Source organism: Octopus sinensis, linkage group LG2 (assembly GCF_006345805.1).
Source record: "Octopus sinensis linkage group LG2, ASM634580v1, whole genome shotgun sequence".
In the NCBI taxonomy this organism is placed as follows: domain Eukaryota; kingdom Metazoa; phylum Mollusca; class Cephalopoda; order Octopoda; family Octopodidae; genus Octopus; species Octopus sinensis.
This window is the reverse complement of record NC_042998.1, coordinates 90,112,737-90,123,919: the sequence shown is the minus strand read 5'-3', so window position 1 is coordinate 90,123,919 and position 11,183 is coordinate 90,112,737.

Sequence of the window (11,183 nt, the reverse complement as noted above, 5' to 3'; positions counted from 1 at the left end):
TATAATAATGAGGCCGGAAATTTTGGGGGAGGGGTTTCGTTGAGTATATCGACCCCAGTGCTCAACTGGGGTCGATACACTCAACTTATTTCATCAACATCAGAAGGACGAAAGGTAAAGTCGACCTGGACGGAAGTTGAACTCAGAATATAAAGACAGACGAAATGCCATTAAGCGTGCTAACGCTCCTGGCAGCTCGCCGCATAAGCTTTAGTAATAATAATGACCCCGAACATTGCCGTAAGTTCACAAATTCGAGAGAGAGAGGAGTTATAATCGATTAGGTCGAACTTACAACTTGATTGACATTTATTTATGGATATCGGTGGTACTTGAACTCAGAATGTGAAGAGAGGTAACCTGTGCCGGCAACACGGTATTCAGGACCAATTTGAACAATGCAATCCTCACTGTCTCCAACTTTTTTCTACAACAATCTCCAACCATCACTCTCATTACATCAAATAGAAGAAATGCAGTCAGAAAATTATAATTAACTTGCAAAACAAGAATTTTCTAGTTTTCTGATCATACATCTATCACTGAGTAAAGTTTGAAATGTTTTAAGCAAAATCACGTTACAGGTCATAGCATTACACAAGGCTCTCAATCTGCTCCCCACCCATTCATGTACTCCTTTCTTCCTTGTTCTAAAACTGACCTCACTTATTTTCTTTATTACCAAATTTTCTTGTTTTTGATTGCGCCAGGGAATATTTTGTATTTGTACCTCCACTCTCGAATTAACGTGAAAGGCGATCGCTTAGTGAATAAAGTCAGACTTTGGTAATTGGACTGTGCATGTTATTGTGCCCACTGCTTGACCAATTCTTCCACTCTGAAGTACAAATTTACAGTATTTGGAGGACTGCATAATCGATTAGGTCGCTTGGTAAGTGGCTGGTAGATATCTCGTCGTTCCCGGTAGTGTAAAAGACATTTTCTAACTCGATAGTATTTAAAAAATTTTTATTTATTGGGTATGGAGGGAGATCCAGTGCCTATAGTCCCCACAATACCTTCGGGATAAGTAAGATTGATACCGTTGAAGTTCTGCTTACATAGCGGCAAATCAACACTTGCAGAAAAGACACAAGCAGGGAGAGAAGGCAGTTCTGGTGAAGAAATACTGAGTAAAGTAGTTTGTGTGAGGCCTGCGTGATGGAAACAGTATAATTGATTAAAGAACTGCGAATGTTTGAGAGGAAGCAGCTCGAGAGCAGCCTGCTCCAAGAAGCATATGTCATTATAGAGAGTACGGCAAAAATCCTGATACACAATTTTTGATAAATGTTTTGCAGCTAATACACGACGTGCACTATAATGGTAACTAAAGGCCATAATGGTAGCTAAAAAGAAAACGATAAATCGTTAGCTATCATTACCATCTACCTAGCTTCACAAGCGTAACACTATCAATGATGAGTTTTTCTACGACACTCTATTATAACGGTAGAAAAGCCGAGAGAAAAGATAGTATGTCAGTGAATCAGAGGGTGGAGTGTGTTTGTGAGGGACTTTCATACAATCAGTCGAGTGGCTTTTCGCTAGAAGTGGCTGAAGCAGCTGATATGCGTTTTGAATTCATTATTTAAAGTATTACAAATATATACCGAGGCTATTTTCTCCATCATTCTAACGATTCTGTCAGGCATAACAGACTTATGGGGTGATGGGAAGGTTACAGATGAATAATTCTCTTAGTACATGACTGGTATTTATTTTGTCATATCCGACAATGAAAAGATTTAAATGCATTATGGTAAAGTAAAGTTATAAACACCACAAGGCATTTTGTCTGGCAGTCTTTGGATTCTGATATTCACAATTATATATGGGTGTATCTGTGTGTACGTGTGTACACGTACGCAAGCACACAAGTGCAACTAAAAGATAGAAAAAAGAGTACTCAATTTGAAAAGTCGATTAAAATATCTGATTTTATTGTAAGTTGAAAATCTCAAACATCATTACCTTGGTTTTCACGTTTCCGACTTCAGGACGAAAAATAATGTAAATGGAATATTAAGGAGGAATTTAAAGGCAACGAGAAAGATCACTCACACCAAATATCGAACACCAACTGAATGAAGTTTACTCACAGCTTTGGACCTTGTTAGATAAATAATGTGACCGTTAAAGTAAATATAAACATGTCAAGATGTCAAAAGAGTTAAATAAACAATAAATATATAAATAAAATGGAATATGGACATAGAAAGAAGGATCGAAAGGGAAGAAGATCAGGAAGAAGGAGAAGAGGAAGTAGAAAAAAGCGATAAGAGGGAATAAGTGTAAGAAAGAAAGAAGAGGAAGAGGAGGGGGAGGAAGGGAAACAAAAAAATAAAAAGATTTTCCGGAAAGGATGTCTCAAAAGAATTTTTTATGTGTTAATAATGTGAATAATAATGAATTGAAATTATTTGCAAGATTGTAGTGAATTTTTTCGACGTCTGATGCGATATATTTTTAATAAAAAGACGAATCGTGGATTTACATATAGAGCAAGACAGATAGTAAATAAATGATTAGAAGTAAATTTAATAAGAATTGAAGAATTTATCTTTAAGTAGGTGTCGTTACTAAATTTTGTAGCTTGTTATTTCTAAAAGATGGAATCTTAGAAGGCAAACTATAAATGCATGTGTTGTGAAATTCAAAATTGTGAGGAAGCAAAGAAAAAGTACAATCCAACATGGAGATGATATATTCGATAAATCTTGGTGATAATAAAAGACTTTGGATGGAACTTATTCTTATGAGCTAGAAAAGGTGGGAGATATCTAGAAGTAGATGCAAATCCGTTTCAGATAATTAAAAGTAATATAAGAACTTTGGGATCTTTTCCTTTTGATGGACGGAATTTTCTAGTTAACTAAACAATTTGAAACTTCGTATACTGGTAGAATGTGTCAAAAGAAAACATTATTGTAAACAAAATTGAAAACAAAATTGTAATTTGTAAGTTTAACGTAGTTTAATTCTTCGAATTTTAACCAATGAAATGCCAGCATTTGAGCTCAAATCATTTGCTGCGTTATCGATATTGATAAACAAACATAGCAGATGCACACCGCATACACACACAAATATATTCAGATATATACACACGTACACTTGCACACACACACACACACACACATGTACACACACTCTCTCTCTCTCTCTCTGTCACTCTCTCTCTCTCTCTCAAACACATGCATATACATTTGCACAAGCACATAGTAATTAATATATAAGCGTACACACACATACGCACACAAGCATACATACACGTTCGTGAGTTCGCACTGGTGTCGGTAGAATCGACTTAATACTTTTGTATCTCATGCTTTGTCCCCTCTGTGTTTTGCCCCTTGCCGCAACAAATTTACACAAAAGGTAAATAAACCAGAAGGGGGGGGGGGTCAATGTTTCATCGTTTCGGGGTCGATAAATTAAGTACCAATTACGCACTGGTGTCGAGGATTTTTTTCCCAATTTAGATCACAGCCTCCGACAAGCTGGGGCATCCTTTTATGAAAAAATGTTTCGCAAATTTTTACAATACGACCCACACTCCACGCGCACCCTCTAGACCGATTTAGGCATATTATTGTTTTGTTTTTGTTGTTTCTGGCCCTTCAAAACAAGCCTTTTCGGTAAAAAAAAAATGAAGAAAATATTCAAAAAATATCGTTAATATTTTTATTGGGCGACGAAATTCATCGATTTAAGAGATATAGCTGTTATTTCTAGCACATACCTCCTCCTTCCGCCTTTGTTTATCAATAGACAGAAGAGAGAAGGATGAATAACACGTGTGTGTGTGTGTGTGTGTTTGTGTGTGCTGTTTACGTTGCAACAGGATATTGTCTGAGTTTTTAGATGCAGCAAATGATTTGAGCTCAAATGCTGGCATTTCATTGGTTAAAATTCGAAGAATTAAACTACGTTAAACTTACAAATTACAATTTTGTTTTCAATTTTGTTTACAATAATGTTTTCTTTCGACACATTCTACTGGTATACGAAGTTTCAAATTGTTTAGTTAACTAGAAAATTCCGTCCGTCAAAAGGAAAAGATCCGGACTTTGATGCTATGAGCAGTTATCACTTATAGTGCTTGTAAAAGTAACATGAAGTCGACGTTGCCTTTCATCCTGTACTGGGGTCGATTTTTCTAGTCTATCTGTCTGCCTCTTTGTCTGTCTACCTGCTTCTTTGTTTGTCTGTCCGTCTGTCTGCCTGCCTGCCTGCCTGCCTGCCTGCCTGCCTGCCTGCCTGCCTATCTGTCTGTCTATTTCCACCCCCCTCTCTCTCTCTGCGTGTGTTTCTGGAAGAAATCTGTAGTAGTTGACTGTATTTGAACCCGGGAAGAAATGGGCTCTGGTGGGTTTTAAAATGCCAAACACACGTCAGTTATTACGATGAAATCCCTACGGCTCCATCAGGACTTGGAGGCTCATGGCATTTATCGCTCCCATTAATTGTAGCGTCTTTTTTCTTTGGATTAATTCAGCAGTAAATCTATCCATGTGCATCGGATTACATGAGTTTCTTAACGACCAGCAACACACTGGCGTTTTTAACGTTAATTTTTTCTAAATATATCTTACTAAAAGTTTTACGTTAAATCATTCGTCGATATCTCGTTAAAAGTTTTTCTTTCTTCAATGGCAGAAATAAAACAGACAAATTAGTTCATGAAACACAATAAGCATCGAACCCAGATAATTTGATTAATCATTGAGGATCATATAATGTTCAGAACACGATGTTTACGTGATTTTTTTTCACACTTCTGCCTAAATATCCGTGACATGGTTTAATGAAGTGAAACTCTTTATCTCAAGAACGTTGTGTTTTGGCTAGCTCAGTTAAACACCAATAATAAAACTCAAGGACATAATTTATCTGTAAACAAATCATGTAAAATTCAATGGTGATAAGGCAATAAGACTGGATTTTATGAGTACATATACAGTCTTCTCTGTTTCATAGTCCATTGTCTATCACGAATGTACCTTTGTATATTTTACTTAGTGAAGCGTGGCTCAACTGATATTCGACGCAGTTGTTTTAAACTCAACGTGTTTGATATTTATATTTTATACCCGAACTTGATTTATTTACACCTGTGGAGATACCGAATGTAACTTAATACATGTGATTGTGAGGATTCCATTTCATTCACAGTAATCGAAAAATGATGATGAGGAGGAGGAGAAGGAGGAGGAAGAAAGCAACATTAATAGCATAACGATCGCTTCTTTATTTGCCCAATAAAGCGTGAATGGGAGACAATAAGAAAGACAGTCAGTGAAAAAAGGGGGGAGGTGGTGTTTATACCCCCTCAAGTGGACAAGCAAAAACATTCGAAAATACATAAAACGTAAAAAAATGTATAACGTATATATTCCAAAAGGGAGACTGTGGCTTAGGGCAAAAGAGGACCTCTGCAAATCATCAAATATTATTTAATGCCAAATGACGCGTTTTCTCTTTGGTAGGAAATTACAGGTAAAAATTAAAATTGAATTCATCACTTTGCTACTCTTATTTACTCCTCTCGACCACTTTTGCTAAAGGGAAGCGCTTCATTCCCCACTGTTACCCTTCCTTTCAAGTAACTCATAGTTGAAAATGTGATGACGCTTGGCCGAAGGTGTATCTGTTTGACTTCACTCCTTGCAATCTCGTCATCATAACTATCAGATAGGGTAAAACTTCCCGTTATTTTCCTCTTATCATAAGAAGGGCGCAGGGGGCAATCTTTACGATGGATTCCACTGACAGCTGAATCTGTCCTATGTGCGATAACAAGGGTTCGGCATAATTATTGCTGTCTGGACACTAAACAAAGACGTACAGAAAAATTTGTGGTTATGCAAGTACGTCGGTCAGGTCTGGCTGATGGAAATGCCGCGCCTGTAGAGTTTATTTCGAACTGGTAACGACTTGCTACAGGAATGCCAAGCTAAAGAATTCTAGAAATTGCTGATAATCTCAAACTAAATATCTTAAAACAAAAAGAGAGGCTATCTGCATCAACCTTTTGTTGCTAGGGGAAAACAAACGCACACGCACACACGCACGCGTGCGCGTGCGACGGCACCCAGAAATATACACACACGTACAGATAAAGTGAGGGAGAGAAATAAAGAGAGAAGGAGAGAGGAGAGAGAGGTGGAAAGAGAGGGAGAGAGAGAGGGAAAGTAACAGAGAGGAGAAAGAGAGAGGGGAAGAGTGAGATATTACAATTTATTAATTCAGCACTATTGAAATAAACACTTTCCCTCTCCTTATACGCACAAAGAGAAATATGCACACACACATAAACGAAAGAGAGAGAGAGAGAGAGAGAGAGAGGAAAAGGGAGAGAACGAGAGAAACATTATAACACCTAATATCAGGTAAGTCAGCATCGAATCATCGACGCCAAATAAGCGGCGCCAAACGAGCTGTGTCAAAAATGTCTCATACTTCCTAGTTGATAAGGTGAGTGAAAGTGAGTTCAAGGCAATGTTCTAGATAACTGATGCTTATCCTTTGTGATTTGCCACTATTCCTTTTGTTCTTTTGGACTTTCTGTGTAGAAAGCTTATAGATGAGTTTTGGTTCCACATATGTAACAGCTGGATCACCTATCTATGATGCTGAACTTTAGTCTTCGTCTCAGTAAACTCTACAATATACAGTTCAGGTTTGGTTTTGTAGACTTGACGAGTCACGAGGACTTGTATAGGTATGCTTATCTCACCGATCCCATGTCGTCAAATATTACATTTGTGCATGCTACCTGCCCATACAAAGGTAACTAGCCAAGAGTTGACATCAACATTCATGTCTCTGACAATAACACGTGTTTCTCTCTGCCAAATACTGCCGAATCAGCTTATGAGCAAGCGTTTCGCGTGCTATCTCGGCTTGGGCTTTCGCCCCACCTTCCGTTTTAAAAATGACACATGTATAGAGCGGCATGCCCTCCTTCTCCCAAAACAAAATATTTCATTTAACATTTCTGACAGAGCTGTCTCTAATTCAAATCTCGATAGTATCAGAAAACGCGTCGTCTCTTTCACGAGACAGATCCACTCTTACAGGCCACTAAGATTGTGGAAATCTCGCACCAGTTCAGTACGCGAAATGTTCCCTGCTTTTGTCTTTTTAGACAAAAAGGTTTCATATCGAGGGTTTTTCTGTAGGAAAAAAACATTATCAAAGATCAATTTATCGTTGTTCATGCTAACACCCAAAACAATATGTAGATATATTTAGAGCAGCTTATGCATCGCATAAACAATAGCAAAATGCGACAAAGGTTTAATTACCTACCTACTGGATCTAGCGAACATACGCATCTACATGCTAACAAAGGAGATGTAAGCCGCAATGAAAACACCAATCACGGTCAAATCGTAATAGTAGAAATGTTTATGATACAGCTAATACGGTAATGACGTCGGTAAATGGAGTCGGGACTGCCTTATATACAAATGAATACGATAAATGCCCATGCAGGGGAAAAATCAAAATGTCCATTGATTACTCTCTGTATGAGTACAAATCTTGTGTATAAATGTACCGTGCACAGAAGGGGAGGGTCGTATGTTTACATTGGGCAGACGGCTGATTCATTTAAGAATCGCTATTGTAACCATGTCGCCAGCTTTAAAACAATCAATAAAAGACATTCAAAATCTTTGGCCAGTTTTGTATGGCGACTGTAGGGGGACAAAATGAAGTACAGCATAACTTGGTCTATAGTAAGGCACGCGAAACAATACAATACAATTTCCAGGAGATGCCGTCTCTGCTCCGAAGAATCCCTGTCTATTCTGTGGACTAATGAGAAGATCATTAATAGAATTTCTGAAAGAATCTCAAGATGCCTACATGCATATAAATGTACTTTCGCACAATGCAGTGGGAATGAATTTTGAGTAACTGTTAACATAATTTACTTTAAGGTATGGATGACTTCTTACAAACACAAAGTAGATAACTTCAAATTACGATGAAAGTAAACAAAATTAATTCCCAAACAAAATAATTAATTCTCAAATGCAGAATAATGCTAACAGAATAGCATGAAATTTTTTCTGCAAAATATGGATATATTATCCTGTTCCTGCTATTCTGTTAGCATTATTCTGTGCTTGAGAAATATTTCTGTATCTTTCAATACATCTCAACGCTTCTAAAAGGCAACTTTGTTTACTTCCATTGTAATTTGAATTTAACTTAATGGCAAAGGACTATGACTGGTAATCACAGGGATGTGAGTTCAAGTCTCATGGCTGGCCGCTGGCGAATTTTTCTGCAAAATATGGATATTTTCCCTGTTCCTGCTATTCTGTGAGAATTATTCTGCGTTTGAGAATTAATTATTTCTGTATCTACGAAGTATATAGTTAACTCGCTTTGTGATCATAAGTGCACCAAATCTCACATGTGCGTGTGCTCACATTTTCGCGGATGCTTGTACGAGCGAGTGCACTCGCACCATGCAGCTTGCTCGAGGACGATTATACATCCATATTTGTTAACGGTTATTTTAAATAATTTTCTTGCTGTATTGCGTGTTCGTTTCTCTTTTTTCCATCTGTGATTTTATTTTTGATCTATGTGAATGAAGATATTTCCTCCGTCTGGCTGCTTTTCTTTCTACAAAACTAGAAGTTACAACGCGGAACTGTTATTTTAATGACTTGTTTCTATTCATCACCCGATGAGATACACCCGCCGGATGCTCCTGAACCAGTTGTTGAGCGTTCCACCCAAGAGGAATCGATGCTAGATGTGTCGAAACAAATGCCGTGATTAATAAATGCTAGTATATTCCATCTTCTGTCTTTCATTTGCCATATACATAGCGATCGCTGTGAAATTGACTGTGCTTTACCAGTAAGCTACCAGGTGCTAACCATTCGTTTTATTATACAGTATACACACACGCACACACACACACACACAACACACACACACACACACACACACACACACACACACACACACACATATATGTGTGTGTGTGTGTGTGTATGTGCGTGTGTGTGTGTGAGTGAGTGAGTGAGCGTGTGTGTTTGTTTATGTGTGTTTTTGTATAATATATTTAGTATGTGTCATGACCTTGTAACTTTTGTATGTGTGTGTATGTGGATGCTTTCATGTTAGTGTGTGTATTTGTGTATGATGATGAGTGCATGGTTTCGATGGGGTTGTAGGAGAAAGGGGCGGGTGTATTAAAAACGTAGATTTTCTTTGCGGATCTTATCTTTCTGCTATTGTCCCTACAAAAGTCATTAAACGGCCGATGGTCGTTGATGGTGCGGTTAATGCTTTGATCTATAAGATAAATTCCAACGGGCTTCATGTTAACTTTATTTTGATTTATTTCTATACCGTTTACGGAAACAATTGTAATAGCATATATATATATATATATATATATATATATAGTCATCAAAAAAGGGGGTAGAATTAATTAATTGTTAATAAATTCGACCAAGCAGTATTCGGTATGTAAAGACCATTTACGGTGTATTTGAAGTATTAATTTATAAAAATATGGTAAAGTAAAAAAATTCACTTTACCACACACCGAACTTTTCAGAAATAGCAGCCAAAAATATGGCTATTTCTTCAACTGCAAATAAAAGTCTCCAGACAATGCATACTCAGAAAATAACTCACATAGGTATAAGGGAAAAACAATGAAAGATCACATCCATATACGATACCGAGGACAGTCTGTTTCTGGATTTGTGGGTAAAACGCCACTTTTCCTTCATCAGCTCAGGGATTTCTTCCTATTTAGATTTGAAAATACTAAGAATCAAACATACCCGTCCGATATCTGTAACATCGGACAAACCATGCCAGACACCCAGTACTAGCGAATCCAAAAATACGAATGAGATCTATTATTCTCCCTGTCCACCCACGTGAGTCATAGAGCATTACATTTCTACAGAGGTAAAAACTGTAGTTCAATTCTTGGAGAGAAAAGTATTATATTGTCATCAAAAAAGGGGGTAGAATTAATTAATTGTTAATAAATTCGACCAAGCAGTATTCGGTATGTAAAGACCATTTACGGTGTATTTGAAGTATTAATTTATAAAAATATGGTAAAGTAAAAAAATTCACTTTACCACACACCGAACTTTTCAGAAATAGCAGCCAAAAATATGGCTATTTCTTCAACTGCAAATAAAAGTCTCCAGACAATGCATACTCAGAAAATAACTCACATAGGTATAAGGGAAAAACAATGAAAGATCACATCCATATACGATACCCGAGGACAGTCTGTTTCTGGATTTGTGGGTAAAACGCCACTTTTCCTTCATCAGCTCAGGGATTTCTTCCTATTTAGATTTGAAAATACTAAGAATCAAACATACCCGTCCGATATCTGTAACATCGGACAAACCATGCCAGACACCCAGTACTAGCGAATCCAAAAATACGAATGAGATCTATTATTCTCCCTGTCCACCCACGTGAGTCATAGAGCATTACATTTCTACAGAGGTAAAAACTGTAGTTCAAATTCTTGGAGAGAAAAGTATTATATTGTCATCAAAAAAGGGGGTAGAATTAATTAATTGTTAATAAATTCGACCAAGCAGTATTCGGTATGTAAAGACCATTTACGGTGTATTTGAAGTATTAATTTATAAAAATATGGTAAAGTAAAAAAATTCACTTTACCACACACCGAACTTTTCAGAATAGCAGCCAAAAATATGGCTATTTCTTCAACTGCAAATAAAAGTCTCCAGACAATGCATACTCAGAAAATAACTCACATAGGTATAAGGGAAAAACATGAAAGATCACATCCATATACGATACCCGAGGACAGTCTGTTTCTGGATTTGTGGGTAAAACGCCACTTTTCCTTCATCAGCTCAGGGATTTCTTCCTATTTAGATTTGAAAATACTAAGAATCAAACATACCCGTCCGATATCTGTAACATCGGACAAACCATGCCAGACACCCAGTACTAGCGAATCCAAAAATACGAATGAGATCTATTATTCTCCCTGTCCACCCACGTGAGTCATAGAGCATTACATTTCTACAGAGGTAAAAACTGTAGTTAAATTCTTGGAGAGAAAAGTATTATATTGTCATCAAAAAGGGGGTAGAATTAATTAATTGTAATAAATTCGACCAAGCAGTATTCGG